At 37.1% G+C, this 18,937-nt stretch overlaps 1 protein-coding gene across 1 annotated transcript in view; it reads left to right on the top strand.

Moving 5' to 3' along the window:
- The first annotated feature begins 13,397 nt into the window (after window positions 1-13,397).
- Window positions 13,398-18,937, top strand: part of il11ra (interleukin 11 receptor subunit alpha) — a 34,390-nt gene continuing 28,850 nt past the window's right edge. Inside the window, exon 1 of the mRNA XM_060896506.1 lies at window positions 13,398-13,556. The gene's annotated coding sequence lies outside the window, so the exon portion shown is untranslated. The remainder of the gene's footprint in view (window positions 13,557-18,937) is intronic.

Raw genomic sequence — 18,937 nt, 5'->3', positions numbered from 1 at the left:
TAGTTAGTTAGTTAGTTAGTTAGTTAGTTAGTTAGTTAGTTAGTTAGTTAGTTAGTTAGTTAAGTTTGAATGTTTAAACCTGACATAGCTCTAAGGTACTTTGGTGTTTGCACTGTTAAACAAAGCTTTGTATAAAATGCCTACAATTTAATGGTGTTTATATACTACAGCACTAGTGAATGCTCAATTCCGATTGGTTCTATTTATTTTGTATTAAATGCTCTAACATAACAATTCATAGATAATAATTTGCAATGACTCGTATGGTGGACATGCATAATAATATTTTATTATATATTATTACAGTATTATTGAACTAATAATGGCTGGTGAATGTATAATGATATAATCATTAATTAGGGAGGTTTTCTGGTAGGAATTTATTTAACTGTTTTGGAAAGAGTCTACAGTATCAATCAGTATGTTTTCAGTCTTTAAGATTCGACGCTTCTCTGTTTCTTGGAAACATAGAACTAATTATCTAAGTTGCTTCACAGTCCTTTCGTGCACTGTAGGTCTAAATGGTTAAAAAAGTGTCATTCGTTATTAAGCATGTTTGCCTCATAACTTTTAGGGTTGCTGGTTCGATTCCTGTCTCCACCCTCTGTGCAGTCGGAGTCTGCACGCTCTTCTTGTACTTCAGGGGTTTCTTCTTGGTACTCCGCTTTCCTGCCCAAGTCCAAGCACATGCCTTGTAGGCTGATTGCCATCTTTATATTATCTGTAGTGTGAGAATGGGTGGGTGAATGTGTGTGATGTAGCGGTTCAGAAAATGGATGGATGGATGGATGGATGGATGGATGGATGGATGGATGGATAAATGGATCACTGTGGAATTTGAGAAACAAAACACTTTGGGATGTGCTGTTATTTAAAGAAAAGGTTTACTACTTTAAGGTTGTAACTTTAAATTCTTTTTATAAATGTTTCTGAAAAGTTATTTCATTTTTATGTAAACTTTTACTTTTTTTATAACTTCAGAATAATTATATACAGTATATCAGTATATAAATTTTAATGTTTATTATGGAAGGATATGAAAGTCTTCTATTATTTAGAATTTCTTGAAAACTTTCTTGCAGTTTCTCCTCTGACACTGACAACTCCTTCCATAAATACTAAATAAACATCACCTTATACAAAAAAAAAGACAAAAATTATACATCCAATATCCGATATCCGAATACATCCTTTCCGATATCCAAGGTAAGTTGTTACTGCAGAAACGATAATACATTAGAATGACTGAATTTAAACCTGATACGCTTTGTTTTGTTCAAGAAAACTATTGAAACGATTACAGCCAATCAGATTCAAGAATTCGCTGTTGCTATGGTAATGTCAAATATCAGATTCTCCTTCCTACAGAAATGTGACAGCGAATTTTTGTCTTGGATTGTTGTTGAGCATGGAAAAGATTTTTGAAAGATGCTTTTGTTCTTTGAAAAACTGTCTGAATCTTCTCGAATAGGAGCTGCGCCCGGCAACAGGCGACTGGCGTAACATTTAATTAAGCTGTCCTGGGTCTCATACTTGTGACATGAAAAAAGCCAATTCATTAGGAAAAAAAAAAAGTTTATACAGCAGTGTGTCACATGAATGCAATTTATTTCTGAATGCATTCCTTGATTGAGTTCCTATGCATTGCAAGATATGGCACCCTGTCATCTCGTCCATATATCGCTATGCTTAAGAGAAACTTACGCCTTGTCTCTGCATCATTTTGTGTTTCTATCCACCTACACTCTGTTGATTCAGCCTTCGTTTTCAGGCTTCAAGTCCGAAAGACATGAGCGCTTATTAGCTGGCAGAGCAGTAGAGGAAAATCTTGCTGGAAAATCAATGGCCCATAACGTTCTACTGGAGGCCTGCAGGCTCTGGTCAGGCATTAAGATGACAGATCTGGTCTAGCCGAGAAGCAGAGGAGGCTTTGTTAGTTCCGTGGATCGAGGGCTGAGGTTTGTGATGGATTGCTTATGGACTGTGATTTAGGCGAGCTTTTAAAACGTGTCAGCACATTTGCGCAGGAGTTCTGCTTTAGAAAATGCTCAGTACTGATGGAGCTCTAACACGCACTCCTGGCACCAGCTCTGGCAGGGGAAATAGCAGAGATTTGTGGAAGGAGAGATGAAACGAATTGCTTGGGAGTATAATAGCAATGACAGCATTTTATGAGTTTCAATTTTGCTGCTTTTTTTAATTCAGCTTTTCACTTCCCCAAAAAAAATTGCAAAGCATAAGTCAACATTACTCAGCATTTCACCGGATTTATGGTATGTCGAGTTGCCTTTCAGGTAATCCATTAAGATCGACATGTACAAGAAGTTTCATAGTCCTTGACATCTTGAATCTGTATAAATAGATACTACACTTTCTCAAGAAGAAACTATTTTAAAGGATATTTTTTCCCAATTTTGTGTAAGACCACATTTTTTAAGGAACAAATCGTGCTTAATAAAACACATACACTGGTCACATTAATACCGTGTTTAATACTAAGCTTTAATACTGAGGTTTTTATCATGCAGTTACAACTCAAGAGCTTCAGTTATGCTTCACATTAAATATCAGAATGGAGGAATATGGGTGATGGTTGATGGTGATGGTGCAAGAAAACATCTAGTACTGGGGCGCAAACGCAAAATCTAAGAAGAATGGTCAAACCGGATCAAGCTCTGCAATATGATTGGCTGATTAAATAATTAGTCCCAGTGGATGTTATTTTAATTCAGAAATAAATCTATCCATGTGCATGAATATCACTGTTACATTATAGTATATTAGATTTTACCGTTAAATGTCAACCGTTATCATATTGTCTTTACGAAAAAAGAAAAATATTCAGTATATTACAACGTTTATTATCCAAACTTCTGTTTATTATTCTATTCAAATGTATCTAACTATGTAAATAACTATACCATAAACATACAGCTGTATGTTATTATCATGATACCATTGTAATGATTAGCATCATGATTGAATATATGACTTTTGTGCTACATTTGCTCCACATTATATGACAGAGTTATGTTATAAGTACTGCGATAGGTATAAGTATTGTTATGATGCCTGAAATAACCGTAGGACAGTGTTCAAGTAAAGCAAAAGCTGTCGTTAAGGCACATGATAGCATAAAATGGCAAGTACTGTTAATGGTAGCTTGACTCTCTTATATCACTAGATTATTCATGACATGATGATATCAGGTTGATAAAGCAAGGTTCAGGTACTGTAAAGCATTGCTACATACATACACACATGTATGAGCACATATTGCTCGTTGTTAGGCTGTTACATGCAGTGAGGTCAAAAAGTCCAGGCCAAAGTCCTGACACTTTGGCCATTTTCCCTTGAAAATTGGAAATTTTGAAAAAAATTAAAAAAAAAAGAATCATTCAATATTTTGTAAATCCAATATTTACGATTATTCACCGGATGATACTGACATATTGACATGTGTAGTCCTTTGTACAAAAGATCAAATTTCAGACAACACTCCAATGGATTTGTTCTATCATGGATTATCCAGGTTTTGTGCAAACCATAGCAAGTTCCACTGCACACAGTCTTTAACTGTTTGTTGTGTCCATGTTCAGAAATGAATTTCTTTGTCATATCACTCCACAGTGATGTTTATAGTCTCATTTGTAAATTGCAATAATGGCAAGAATTTATGGTTTTTCGTAAGTATTTCTGTTTTTTACCTCGCCTACTATGGCCAATATTTTTATAGAAATCTTCAATGAAGTGTTCAAAAACATTTTTTCCCACAAAAATGGCTCTATATTGAAGGTAAATAGTAATATCAAACCCATTGGGCAGTGGTGACTCAAACGATTAAGGCTCTGGGTTGATGAACAGAGGATCAGGGTTCAAGCCCCAGCACTTCCAAACTGCCACTGTCATGCACCTGAGCAAGGCCCTTAACCACCTCTGCCCCAAGGGGAACTGTATCATGTCTGACCCTGTGCTCTGACTCCAAGCTCCAAAGTTGGGATATGTAAAGAAAAAAGTTCACTGTGCTGTAATATATATGTGACAAAATAAAAGCTTCTGCTTCTGCTCTCTGAGATGCCCCAAGTGCTTGCTCATAAGTGTCTAAAATCTGAAGATGTTACTTTAAACCAATAAAACTCTGTATAAGTTTATTCATTCATTCATCTTCTACCGCTTATCCGAACTACCTCGGGTCACGGGGAGCCTGTGCCTATCTCAGGCGTCATTGGGCATCAAGGCAGGATACACCCTGGACGGAGTGCCAACCCATCGCAGGGCACACACACACACACTCTCATTCACTCACGCAATCACACACTAGGGACAATTTTCCAGAGATGCCAATCAACCTACCATGCATGTCTTTGGACCGGGGGAGGAAACCGGAGTACCCGGAGGAAACCCCCGAGGCACGGGGAGAACATGCAAACTCCACACACACAAGGTGGAGGCGGGAATCAAACCCTGACCCTGGAGGTGTGAGGCGAACGTGCTAACCACTAAGCCACCGTGCCCCCCTGTATAAGTTTATCCTTAAAAAATTATATCGGATTTGAGACAATAAAATCATTGGTTTATACTGATTGAAAAGGTAGAATGTACTGTAATGCTAGACAAAAAACATCAGTAAATTCTGAAATGTTGCTAAGAGTCTAGGCAAAATCTACACACAGAGGCCCATTATCAGCATCCATCAGTCCTCTGTTAAAAATCTCATGTTTGCTAATCGAACTTAATTATTTTATAAGGCTAATTGATTATTAGAATACCCTTTGCGGTTGTGTTAGCACAGCTGAAAACTGTCGAACTGATTAAGGGAGCAATAAAAGTGGCCTTCTTTAGATTAGTTTAGTATCTTGAGCCTGGTAAGAACTTATCTTGCCATGCTGTGAAATACTTCCTTACTCCCTAATGTGAATGCAAACTATAAGCAGTCTCAGACTTCTGAATCCCATTTTATCTGAACAATCTATCCTCAATTGTTGGATATAACGATGTTAAATAGCATCTCCATTTCTCCATCTCGGATTGGAAATCCGGTCTCTTCAATCCTAAAATCTCTATTCCTGCTGCTTTTAATTCACACACCAACTGCTAAAGCAGCTCAGCCTGTGATCTGATCTGATCTGATCAGCGTTTTGACATTCTTCATCCTTCATTAAGTTTAAACCCCAACTGTGGATTTCAGCTAAATCAATAGCTCATTGCACGCCTGTCGACTCCAGGACCTGCTTAATGACAGGTTTGACCTTTCAGAGCATCTAACTACAAGACTGACGTCTAATCACTCCAGGGCACAATCGCCATAGTCTTTCACGATTTCATTAAAGGTGATGCATACCTCAAGGTGATTCTGTAACTGTGGATAATTTCCAAGCTCAACTTTAACATTGTCGTTCGCAGCTGGTGACGATGTACATAAAACTTCATCCCAGTAAATGATATAAATGACCCCTGGAGCTAATTGAAGTTAGCGCTGATCAGGCTTAAATGCACTTCCAGTTATTTGATAAAATGATAGTAATTAGCATTATGGACCTCCAGTTATTAGTCAGACAAAACCTCATTAATATATAATATATTGTGCTGTCATCTAAAATCACTGGTCTGCTTTTTTATAATTAAAAGGCAGCACGCTGGTGTAAACGACTTACGTTAAAGTTTCACGGATCCACAGTGATCTTTTCACAGTTACTGTCTCTTCATCATAAAACATGCCCTACATGGATTTGGCTACATGAATTTGAACCCAGGTTGGAATATTTGTGTGCATATGGTTCTCCACTATGGACTGCCATCTGGACCATGGTGGATTTCCAATCTTTAGTCTCTAACTCAAACCAGGGAAAAAAAAATCAGATCACTAAAGACATATATTTGTTCCTTCCTACCTCCATTTTGAACAAAGTGAGAAAACAATAGTACACACTAGCTCCAAAACAAGCCAGCCAACCTAAGTGCTGGTAAATAGAAGACCTACCATCTGCCACCACTACCACTGAAGTCTTCTCCCTCCCAAAGCATTCAGAATTCATGAAGGCATGAAAAAGAAAGCTGGATCTCAGGAATCTGGCCTCTGACAACCTTTCATTTTGAGAGATGAGAGGCCAACAGGTACACACTCTGAAGTGCTGCAGACAATTCAGCAAAGCACCACTCAAACAAAGGCCAGCATCTACTCTTATTTTCTTTTCTATTCTTTTCTTATCTTTTTCCAGCAGAACGATGAGGGACAATTTTTTATTTATTTATTTATTTTGTGGCCCAGACTTTGCCCTTAAGCTTATAAAGTCATGAATAGAGAATGTGACAGAATATTGGGTTTGTAATTGGAGTGTAACCTTAGCTAAGTTTCTATCGAGACAAAATAAAAGTGTTTGTGAGTTTGTGAGTATAAAAACAATTGTTTGTTAGATCTTTTGGCTGCGTCGTTGTACTAGACTTTATTTGATAATGCTTTATGTAATGACAGCAAAGCATTGCTTCATCAGTTTAACTCTCTAAAGCCTGGACGCGTTGTCTCAGATCTTAGATGGAAACGTATTTATGTGCTAATTTTGATGTAGAGTCGTTATAAAGTATATCGGGTTGCTATAGTAATTTTAATAGCTGTGAAAGAGCGTTTACAAGAGCATCACATGATGTCGGAGTAAGAAAATGGCTCAAATGTTGCTGAGGGAAAAAAATAAGAATTGTTTAAAATGGCTTCTTGAAGAAAAAGAAAAGTTGATGTAAAAATATCAAAAAAGGACCTTATAATTCATGGTGGGACCAATTCAATGCTTAATCTTGATAAATAAAATTTCTTTAAGGGTTTATTTTTATGGGCTTTATTTTATATCAGATTTTTTTTGCTGTAAAGAAAATTTTCCTGTACAATTTTTTTGTTTGTTTTTATCCAGCAGCAGGATACTGTGTACTTATTGCCATGGCCTTGGTTCGATTCCTGGGCAGAGAGCTAACCCTGTCATTGAATAGATAACTCTCAGTGTTGGGAAGGGCATCCGGTGTAAAACCTGTGCCAAAATCTAATATGTGGACCACGTGAACCGATGTGACAACCCCGAACAGGGAGCATCCAAAAGAACAACTATCAAGTATTAGTACAGATGTATAATACAAATTGTGCAGAAAGAATATACAGGTGACTAATTTATACTGACCAGTTTCTTAATAATCTACGGACTTATCAATGCACTAAAAGACAAAATACAAAAAGCTGATCGCATAAAAAGCAGGAAAGGTAAAGGCTTACCTACATGTGTTCATGTGTTCCCTACAACAGCCATGAAGCTAACCAACCACAATCTTTTTTTCATACTGCATCACAAGATAGTGTAACAAACTCATACAAACATATACATGAGGTTATAAATACTCACGACTGGCTAGTGTAGAGGGTGTGATAGGAGGATAAGAAAATATGACATCACTTCCACCCACAGAACACAATTTTGACTATTTTTTGACTCCCTTGACTCCCAGCTATACAGTATGCTATAAGTACATCACGTCACAAGCTTTGACATAAGCATACATACACATCGCAGCATCGTTGCATAAGAGGTTAATGCAGTGCTTATGAATATGCCGGTTAGTATAAGCCTTTATAGAGATTCACGTTGAATTACAGTATATCAGATGTCATGATATTTTTTTTGTTGTATTTTATTTTACTTTGCCATAAGCCCTTTTAAAACCTTTAAAAAAAATCTTATTATTTATTGCATGTTTTGATTTAGCCACAACACAGACCTGCAGCATTTTCTATAGAGGGAATATGAGCACTGTTTGGATGGTTGTGATTAAATCTCGCTAGTCTCTGCTTCTCATTAGTTCCTCACATCCGACCTGGTGCAGATGAGCCATAAGATCTGTCTGAGGAACATTGCCATGCCTGCTGGAGGAATAGCCTGTGCCTGTTCAGCAGGAGAGCGCTAAAGGTGCCATGTGATGTGCATTATGCATGAGTTATGCTCTGTAACAAAGAGCAACAAGGGTTGTGGAGAGGAGAGGAGAGAAGAGGAGAGAAAAAAAGAGAAGAAGAGTGGAGAGGAGCAGAGTATGGGCATCAGCTTCAGAAAGCTGAAAATTCCCAATTCATCCTGTTCCGGTTTCACCAGCTGCTTGGAGAAACAGCAGCAGAAGTTGATGAATTGGAACATTTCCCATCTGGACTGAAGCCAACCTCCTTTCATACTCCCAAGTCTGGGGAGGAGAGGAAGGTCGAGTCGAGGAGGTGCTAATTAAATTCAGCCCTAGCCTGGTGCCTTGTCCCTTTCCTCTTTGGTTGTAGGTCAGACACAGAGCAGAGGGTGTGTGAAGGGCTGGAGGAGCTGTGGGTGAGAGATAGTGAAGGGTGACAGGGCCAGACCTCCTCTCTTTTATGCAGTAAGGCATTACTAAAACTGATTTATAGCGTCTTCCCTCCATTCCCCCTCCCCATCTGTGTGTGCCTTCTCTGACTTTCCTGGCTTGCTTTTGGCTGTGATGTCTGTATCCAGCGTCCAGGGTCCAGATATGGAGCTTGTGGGGATTCCGTGAAGCCCGACACCCTGCCGTTAGGGCAGTTTTCTGGTGTATCTCATGACACGAGTTCCCTGCTTCAAAGCCCCACCGTGGTGGCCTGACTGACACGTTTATGACTTGGCAAAAATAAATAAATAAAAGCTGCCGTCAGCAACAGGATGTAGCACTCGTCTGGAAAGAGCTCCTAATCCGCAGAGACTGTCATGGCCAAGACGCAAATCCCAGCAGCCACACTTTAACTATAAAGCCTCATGTGTTGGCATACACACACCAGACAAATGCACTTCTTGTTACCGCTCGGAAAAATGCATTTTTAAAGACCACAGGAAATTATATGGTCTTTCAGTCAGCATAGGACCTGAAGTCCAGCACAAATCAATTCTAGAGGAGTCAATTGCTCAATCACTTGGTTACCTTTATAAGACAGCACTTTAATAGGGGGAAAACATGCCATGTGAGGCAGCAGGACTGATTGAGTCTGATTACTTACTCATTATCCAGTGTTAAATAACATCTGATTGGAGCTGTATAATTTAGTGACAGACAGATCTCAGTTTTTTGATTCCTTATTTTGCAGTCTTTCACACTACAGACCGTATAATTATCCCTTCTCATCATGCATGTGTCTATTTACATGCACATGCACGTCTGTAACATGAAACCTTTTATAGACTATTTAGTGCAATTGAGTTAAAAGAGTGAGGCACGTGGCACAACATAATTACAGTGTGATGAATTTATGGAGATGTTTTCCTCCTTTTTCCTCTACTTTGGATGCGTTTAAAAAAAAAAAAAGATGTATGTGTTAAATCATGAAAAACAAAGCTGCCACTAGGAGCTTTTGAGGACAGAAGGTAAGTACAATACCGACAATTCTCTCAGTATTGATGTTCCAGCTCATTATGTTTCAGGCTGTGAATCTCAATAGACTCTGGGATGGCATTAAACTAAACTGTCACTGTAATACTGTCTTCTCTGTCCAAACATATCTGAGTTAGTGCCTAATAAAAAAAAATAATAAAAAAAAAAAAAGTCCCTTTTACGTTTGTGAATATATGCTGCCCTCTGCTGGCCGAGGACATTATTTATTTATTTATTTATTTATTTATTTATTTATTTATTTATTTATTTATTTATTGCCGGATATTTTCAATTAGTTTAAGCAAATTAAAGATAGAAACACTAGTCCTTGAATAAGGTAAAAGCAGAAATACTTACTGAAAACTTAAAGCCCTGACTGTTTGCGTTCACCAGTAATTCACTGCTTGAACCTGGACACCACAAAACAGGCGCAAATTCCATTTTGTGGCGTCTGGAAAAAAGAGTTAAGTCTTGACATGCTCAACAATGTGTGTGTGTGTGTGTGTGTGTGTGTGTGTGTGTGTGTGTGTGTGTGTGTGTGTGTGTGTGTGTGTGTGTGAGAGAGAGAGAGAGAGAGAGAGAGAGAGAGACAGAGAGAGAGAGAGAGAGAGAGAGAGAAATAATTTTTGATTCACAGAAATGTCAACTTCTCAATAACATGTCATAGTGAACAAAGATGTTTATTAATTACTTTTTATTCATTTCTAGTTACCTTTAATATTGTGAACTGTCCATGACACAAGTTAGTTAGTTAGTTAGTTAGTTAGTTAGTTAGTTAGTTAGTTAGTTAGTTAACACTGAATGACACTCAGAACTATTATCATGTCAATCTATGCATTTTTGCAAGGAACGTTTTTTGTTGTTAAGTTTTTTAATCCATAAATTACGTGGACCTTTGATTTACCTTCTTACTGACCAATCAGATGTGAGAATTCAGCAGTGCTGTGGTATAAACTTGTATTAAACAAGTTTTCTCCTTCTTTAATTGTTTATCCCTGAGCAGTTCTGCTATTATAGTGATACAACTTGTGGCATTAAGTGATACAACTTGTGGCATTAAATAATAATAGTGATTAGATGCATTTACATTATGTTTCTTTACGCAATAGGAGAATTTGACCATTAAGTCACAACCAAAGAGGTTTTTTTTATTATTATTATTTTGGCAAGGAAGATATGTCGAGGTATATTGGGAGGTTACATTATTATTGCCATATATATTGCACATTTATATGATTCACTTCAATTCCATAAAGTTCTCTTAGATTTTCAAAATCAACTTCGTTTTATCACTTATTGCTTCCAGATGGAGCACGGTGGCTTAGTGGTTAGCACGTTCGCCTCACACCTCCAGGGTTGGGGTTCGATTCCCGCCTCCACCTTGTGTGTGTGGAGTTTGCATGTTCTCCCCGTGCCTCGGGGGTTTCTTCCGGGTACTCCGGTTTCCTCCCCTGGTCCAAAGACATGCATGGTAGGTTGATTGGCATCTCTGGAAAATTGTCCGTAGTGTGTGATTGCGTGAGTGAATGAGAGTGTGTGTGTGTGTGCCCTGCGATGGGTTGGCACTCCGTCCAGGGTGTATCCTGCCTTGATGCCCGATGACGCCTGAGATAGGCACAGGCTCCCCGTGACCCGAGGTAGTTCGGATAAGCGGTAGAAAGTGAGTGAGTGCTTCCAGATGTTTTCAGATGACATCAATTTTATGACCATATGTATGACAAGCTTAGACGTGAGAATTGCAATACCACGTGTATCCAGAAGATGTCAGTATAAACACATTTTTAAATCTGCAACTCAGGACTCAGGAAGTGAGGAGAGACAAAATAATTATAAAAAAAATGATTACAATATATTTACAGTTTTTTCCTTTTAAACACAATTCAGGATCTGTTTGACTATTGCTTATAAACAATGTATTTCTTAACTCTGACTTCAGAACAATCAACCTTCACTTATGATGCTGATGATGAGGAAGAGAATGACATTCATGATGATGCTGCTGCTGATGATGATGATCAACAATAATCAAGTGAATCAACAATAAGAGTCGACACTCTGAGCTCGCAAACGTCTCATTGCCAGTTTGTTTTTCTTTATCTGACTATGGTAAAAAAAAATCTTGCTTCATCTTCCAGTTGACAAAATAACATAATTGGAATTGCATTTAAAAACATAAACAAAACAAACAAACAAACAAATAAACAGGCTTTAAATAGGTTAAAAAAACTTGGAAATATGCCTTTATATTAAAATATATGCATTAACTTATTAATATTTATTGTACACACAGGTGCTTCATAAAGATTTCACATGTCATTTCTTCTATCCACAACAATTGAAACAAACAAACAAATAAATAAAGTAGTTATGTGATTTTTCAGTCTACTTTTAAAGAAAATCTACCAGTAAAGATATTCATCTGCTTGGTGTCCTGTAGGTTTATTTGGAACCATGAGGTTTTTTTTTTTTTTTTTCGGAAAGGCCACATCGGCATCCTCATAGCCATATTTGTGGTTATCTTGATGTGGCATTTTGGTGAGTCTGGTTTGCCTGTTTGGATTAAAGACTAAAGAAGATCCTATGCTGCAGACAACATTCAGGGTTGTGTGTACTTCCCAGTGTATACACAATGTTTTATATTTAGCCATTTTTATAGTTTTTATATCATTATATTTAATATAATTAGCCTGCTTGATTACTGTTTGTTTATTAATTATTAATATTTTATGAGCAAGTTTCAAATGTCTTCAGCATGCATTCATGTCAGAACTTAGAAACAAAATTATGCCAAATTACTCTAAGTAGAGTAGAAAATAACCTTTAAAAAGGGGTTAAAAATGAATTGAGCTCTCAAAAAAAATGTAGCTCATTTGGTTCATTAGAACATTTAAAGGTTTCCTTGAAAGGACAATCAGAAGAATCAAAATATATTATAATATGTAATTTAAGCTAGTGTGCACAACTCATTCCTGTTCCTACTACTACTACTACTATTAATAATAATAATAATAATAATAATAATAATAATAATAATAATAATAATAATAATAATAATAATAATAATGTTCACCGTCATTAAAAGAGATGCACAGTATGTAAATTTGTAGATCATCATCATCATCATGAATGTCATTCTCTTCCTCATCATCGGCATCATCATCATCCTTCTTGCTATATTCATCATCACTATCTTCAGTGACATTATCACTGTCATAATTAGAGGAAAACATCTTCATCATCATCAGTATAATTATAATAAATTATCAATAGATCCGATTACTTATCATTACTGATCTGGATCTGTAAGTCACTTCTCATGCAAGTCCTTTCTTTAATCATCTTTTTTTTTTTGCTGTACACACTACCTCAGCTATGTTTACTTGCTTTGAGGATGTGTCAGTGAGGGTTTCTCTCATCATAACATGACAATTATCATAACTGCTAATTGTTTGACCACGCCCCCCTCATTATCATATGCGTTTATGGTAATGAAGGGGGCGTGTCTACGCGATCATGCTGGTGAGTTGTTTACAAACAAAACAGGAAACGGGTTAATTACTTAAACATGTAAGTAGGAAGGGATAGGACACTATAACGGTTGTTGGGGTGGGGGTGGGGTGGGGGGGGGTGAGGCCGAGAAGGTGTATTATTTTATTGATTCTTTAAGAAATGCTTTAAAATATAATAACTACACTTTTTTTTTAGTAAATAAGACTAAAAGGCACTGTTATTTTATAACTTGTCTATGTTTAGAAACTTAATCTGTCTAGTTAGTAGTGTTTATGAGGACACACAAAAAAATGTAACAAACAAAACACTTGGCCCTTTAATTGCCATCTTTATCATCCACCGGAAAAACGTTTTCTACCCATATTCTGCCAAATCCCGCATCCTTCGTTACGATTGGTTTACGTACTACTACTTTAGCTCTGATTGGTTAATTTAGTAAATCTATTAACCATTCCCGTTGTAGGAGGCGCGGTTGTCATAAAACGGGTGGGGAAAAGCATCAGTGACAACGCCGTCCTCCAATAGGACGTTACGAGGGAAAGTCTCAGTCTGTAGCGTTTACTCGTCTTACTAAGAAGGTTTAAAAACTTAAAGCAGCTACAGCAATGGAAAGGAACCGAGTCAAAATGCCTGTCTGACATTAAGAGACATATAAGGTAAGATTTTATTTCTGTTTCCAGGCGCAGGATTAAGTATAAAACGTGTAAGTGTGAAGTGAATAGTAGCGAAAGTGAGAAGGAAAAGTTTTGGCTCCCAGGGGAACAAACACTCAGTCTGTTACCTCTGTTAAAAACCTCGTAAAATCAAAATAAAATAGTTTTTTTCCTTCTTCTCATTGTCATTCATTTGTAATATTTCTTCCATTAAAAACATTAATAAAAATTAAAAAAAAAATGTAAAATATATTTTTGTGTGTTTTGTTTATACATTCCAGCAGAGACGGATCTCATCTTTTCATCACGAATAAACCCTATAAATAACTGTAACATTAATCAGCTGTTAGAAATATGGGATATAAGTTACATGATGTTAAAAATGATTGTATCCAGTGTGAGGATGTTGATTTGGAAATAGAGATGCAATGTTTTTCCCGTCAGTCTAAAATATGGCCACTTTCACCTACTGTACATAGTAATGAAATATGACTGAAAGGAAAAGAAAAAATATCATCTAAAACATATTTTTTGTTTGTTTATATTTCCAAACTACAGGAAGACCTTCTTGCTTTTAGGAAACAGAAATAAATCTTGAACTAAATAAACAGACCCCTAGCACACTAAACAAACACACATAAAATAATAATAATAATAATAAAAATAATAACAATAATAATAATAATATAATAATAATAATTATAAAAATAGCAATAACAATAATAATCATAATTTACTTTACTTTATTTAGTTTCACATTAGAAATCAACACCCGGAAACAATACTATATATATATATATATATATATATATATATATATATATATATATATATATATATATATATATATATATATATAAATTTTTATTCATTTTTTTTTAATGCAGTTTACTTTTCTTGTAATTAACCAACCACCCACACATACATAATTGATACAATTATCAGGGAAGGAGAATGCTTTACCGTCCTGTACCTTCTCCTCCCTCTTACCCTGGCCCTGACCCAGAGATTCATTCACGTCACAGCCAGGCTAGAAATGGGCCTTGAAATGGGTTGCTTTTCCAAAATAAATGAACAATTAAATGCAAGGAGTAGTGCTTTGTGGCAAAATTTACCTGGGTGGCTGTGGCAGGTTTCCAAAGCCAGAGTCTCTAGAAAGCTAGACTCATTTTCCATCCAAAGAACCTGTGAAACTATTTTCTAGTGTGGATTATACAATTCCACTCCATTCCTTTCCACCATTCCTTTCTACAACATGGCATTCGGTTCCTTTTGATTTCATTCCTCCACTTAGATCAGTGGCCTGCTACTCAGTTCCATTTCAATCCATGACATTATTTTCATAGCATTCAATTCATTGTTATTCCATGGAATGGAACTATATTCCAGTTGCATTGCCTTCTTTTCTATTCCTAATCTGTTGGCCCAGTTAGTTTCATCACAATCCATTTCATTCTGTTCAGTCACATTCTTGTCCGTGTTATTCAATTAAATTCCAGGCTTAATTTCTGTTTCATTCCATTTCACACTTCAGTTTTAGCACTCTTTTCTTTTCCATTGAATTTCATTCCATTCGATTCCGTTTTATTCCATTCATTTTTCCCTCCATTCTATTTCACTCCATTCCACTTCATTCCATTCCATTCCATTTTTTCCCCATTCCATTCCATTTCATTCATTTCTATTTCATTTCGTTCCATTCTTTTTCATTTCAGTTCATTTCCTTAGTTTAAGCTCATTCTTTTTCACTCCATTTCACCAGTTAGTTTCATTTCTTTTCCATTCAATTCAAATCCGTTTAATTCCATTGTCTCAGTCCATTCCATTCTTTTCCACTCCATCCCAGTAAATAAAACTGGTAGCTGTGTGGTCGGCATTGGGACTGAAATCAGAGCCATGCCCTCATCGGCAGCTTTGTTTATATCTCCCCTGCAGTATTTGTCTTTGCTTTACCTGCAGAAGGGCCCCTGTGCCAACAGGCACACTATAATTACTGCACCTATTGGTGTGGGATTTACACAGAGGGGGATTGTTTTAAACCTTTTGGCCTTCGGCAGGAACAGAACGTTTAAATCCTGTAATCTCCTGAAGAGCTTTGGTATTGGACAGTGTCAGGAGCGCTTTTGCTCAAGAGCCTTTGCTGCTTTGAGAACCCGAAAGTCTTATATTTCAGTTTGTTTGAGTACTTGGCTCATTCACCATATCAGGCTTTTGTTTTATTTCTGAGCACATTGGAACTGCGATCTCAAGTAGCTAGAAAATATATACACAGGAAAGATGTATCCAGATGTGCATTCCTCTGCTCTAAAGTGGACAGCTCACAGTCCATAGCGCAGGAAGGAATGCAAACGTGAGGTTTTAAGAAACCTTGAATATGAGAGAAACATACCTGTTTGTTAATATGCACCAAAATCGAGCTTTGCTTATGGTTTGATATGTTATAGACAGAATCCTTCACACTTGGAGAACAGACTCTTCATCAGTTTACAGACTTGCCAGGTCCAATTTTCTTATACGTTGAACACGTTCAGTTCCAGCTAGTATTTCTGCATGCTTTTTGGAATTGCTGTAATCAATTTTAAATGAAACTCTGTTGTGCTTTCTTCTGTCAGGCTTTGTTTAAGGGAAAAAGTGAATTGTACTGCCAAGTTAGAGCCCTGCTGCGCTCTGAGCAACTCCAAGATTAAAATTGCATGAGGCCCAAGATGGGTTTTAAACCACTGCTGTAGTGCTGGTGAGGAAATCGGCTTCAAATTCATCTTAAGGCTTGTTTTATAAAAATTGCTTATAAAATTGCTTATAAAATTGGTGTTTTGAACTGTAATTACATTATAATTACTGATATTCTATTAGAACTTTGTTCCAAAACGTTTTTTGCTGGGTGATCTGAAAAATTATGATCAGAATGCAGGCTTTAGGACACTCTCTAAAGCAGTGCAACTGGGTCAGGACTTTGTTTATGAAGTGTCTCAGACTGAAAGGCGCAAGCGAGCTATCAGGACATGATGATGAAGTGCATGGAAAGAGTGATTTGTTGTAATGTTATCAACTTCAGCTTCCAGAGCTTCTGCACAGCAACATGAGCTCTGCTGAATCTGTATACAGCAAATTCATATTACTCCCTTATTCTCTCAGAAATCTTATACGATTTTCTTTTCTCTGCTTTAAAGGTTGGTTTTTAATCCAAATATTGAGGTCCATGCTTGGCCAAAAAATGGAATTTGTGCTTACGGAAGTGCTCATGTTCAGCAGTGAAGCAGACATACATGGCTTTAAGAAGTATTTAATTTTTGAAGTATTTAATGGGGAAGTCGTGGCCTAATGGTTAGAGAGTTTGACTCCTAAGCCTAAGGTTGTGGGTTCGAGTCTCGGGCCGGCAATACCATGACTGAGGTGCCCTTGAGCAAGGCACCGAACCCCCCAAACTGTCTTCCCGGGCGCCGCAGCATAAATGGCTGCCCACTGCTCCGGGTGTGTGTTCACGGTGTGTGTGTGTACAATGCTTTGTGTGTGTACACTTTGGATGGGTTAAATGCAGAGCACGAATTCTGAGTATGGGTCACCGTACTTAGCTGTATGGCACATCACTTTATTTTGAATTGTTTTTTTTTTTTTAGCTTGGCCTACAAGGGGCCATTCATAGAGAAGCTAAAATAAAAAAATTCAAAACAAAAATCTTCAAATTAAATTGTGACATTAATCCTACTTCTTCTTCTTTCTGTGATGCCCCAAGTGCCCGTTCTTGAACATCTAAAAGTTCTGATTAAGCTATTGTCAATCAGTTAAGCTTATGGGTTGTTGATCAAGCCCCATCTGCTCTCATCTGATCCTCTCTGCTTCAGGGGCACTGTATCATTGATGACCCTGTGCTCTGACCCCAACCTCCAAAGTATCATATACAAATAAAGAATTTAATTGTGCTGTAATGTATATGTGACAGAATAAAGGCTTCTATCTATCTAATCAGTAAAATTCTGTATAGGTTTATACACACTGAGATAAAATCAAACATCTCACATCGAAACAATGTCCTAGCTTGTTTTATATCAGTCTTGCAGCGTTAAAATAATTCATTTGTTTATACCGATTGAAAAGGTCTGATAAGTCGGATTTCACCAGAAATGTTAAAGAAAGCTCGGATTCAGACTTGGATCAGGAAATATAGGATAATTTCGGCATTTGAAATTTTGGATGTGCATGCTGTCATCTGGGACGAATGACCTTTATGTTTGGTAATATGATAATACCATATTTCAGATATAAAAAAAAAAACAGCAGTGAAGAGCAATAAGTGGTCAGTTGTATAGCATTTAAAATGTTGTGTTTCACAGAATTAAATTATACACGCATCCTGAAGTAATACAAAAAGCTTTGCCAGGAAGATAATACATTACCCATGTAAAGGAAATCAAATTCCTTGCCAATATTCCCCCTCTGTAATTAGCAACCAACAAGTGCCTTAAATATATCTGGATTTTCTGCATCTTATAATTCTACACTTGTACACTGGTTGACATGAGTACTTTTCTTTTCTTTTCTTTTCTTTTTTTTTTCTTTTCTTTTTTTTTTATTTATAAAAAATGTCATTCACACACACACACACACACACACACACACACACACACACACACACACACACACACACTTTTTTCTCGATAGTTTGCACACAGCCTTGCACAAGTAGTGCTCAAGATTTCAAGACACGAAAAACAAAGCACACAAGAGATTGAATTTAAATGTCTTTTAATTGGCCTGACCAGCTTTTTGTTGACATTGGTTCTCCTCTGGCCACAATATAAAAGAGAATAAACGAAGCACGCTTATGTGGCTTTGAGAGGGTTGATAGAGTACACTGTGGTTAGCTGAGAAGTACAGTATGAATAACTTGGCCTCACCGTTCTCTGGCAAAATGCCTTTCCTTGTTTAAAGTATCTAAACTCTTCCCTTTCTTCCAATTGCAGGGTTGAAATTGTGTTATGTTGCTCCAGCCTGTTGTAGAATTGTAGGGATTGCGAAACACAGCACAGGTTGCTCAAATGACCGTAACTAGAAGGTGCTCTGTAAAAAGCATGCAGTCATGATCTTCATGTTCCTGTCCTCATGACCCCTTTTAATAGACCAAATAGTTCATTTCTCTCTCTAGACATTGTGCATAGTGTTTTCCATTGTGTCACATATCTGACTTGGCTGCGTCCAGGTATTCCTTCAGCCAAATCCGAGCAAAGTGGACCAACATCAATTAAAAGCACACACCCTTTGTTTTTCCCTCGAGAGCTATTTGTAAGAGTAGGCAGTCCTATATTTTCAGCCTTTGCAGAGGCCATTTTGGCATCTCATTTGATCAAGGCAAAGCCTTTTTATCTCCAACAGATCGCTCTTTCTAG

Source organism: Tachysurus vachellii, chromosome 20, assembly GCF_030014155.1.
Source record: "Tachysurus vachellii isolate PV-2020 chromosome 20, HZAU_Pvac_v1, whole genome shotgun sequence".
In the NCBI taxonomy this organism is placed as follows: Eukaryota; Metazoa; Chordata; class Actinopteri; order Siluriformes; family Bagridae; genus Tachysurus; species Tachysurus vachellii.
Note: the sequence above shows the minus strand (reverse complement) of the source record. Positions and strands in the feature narration are given on the sequence as shown.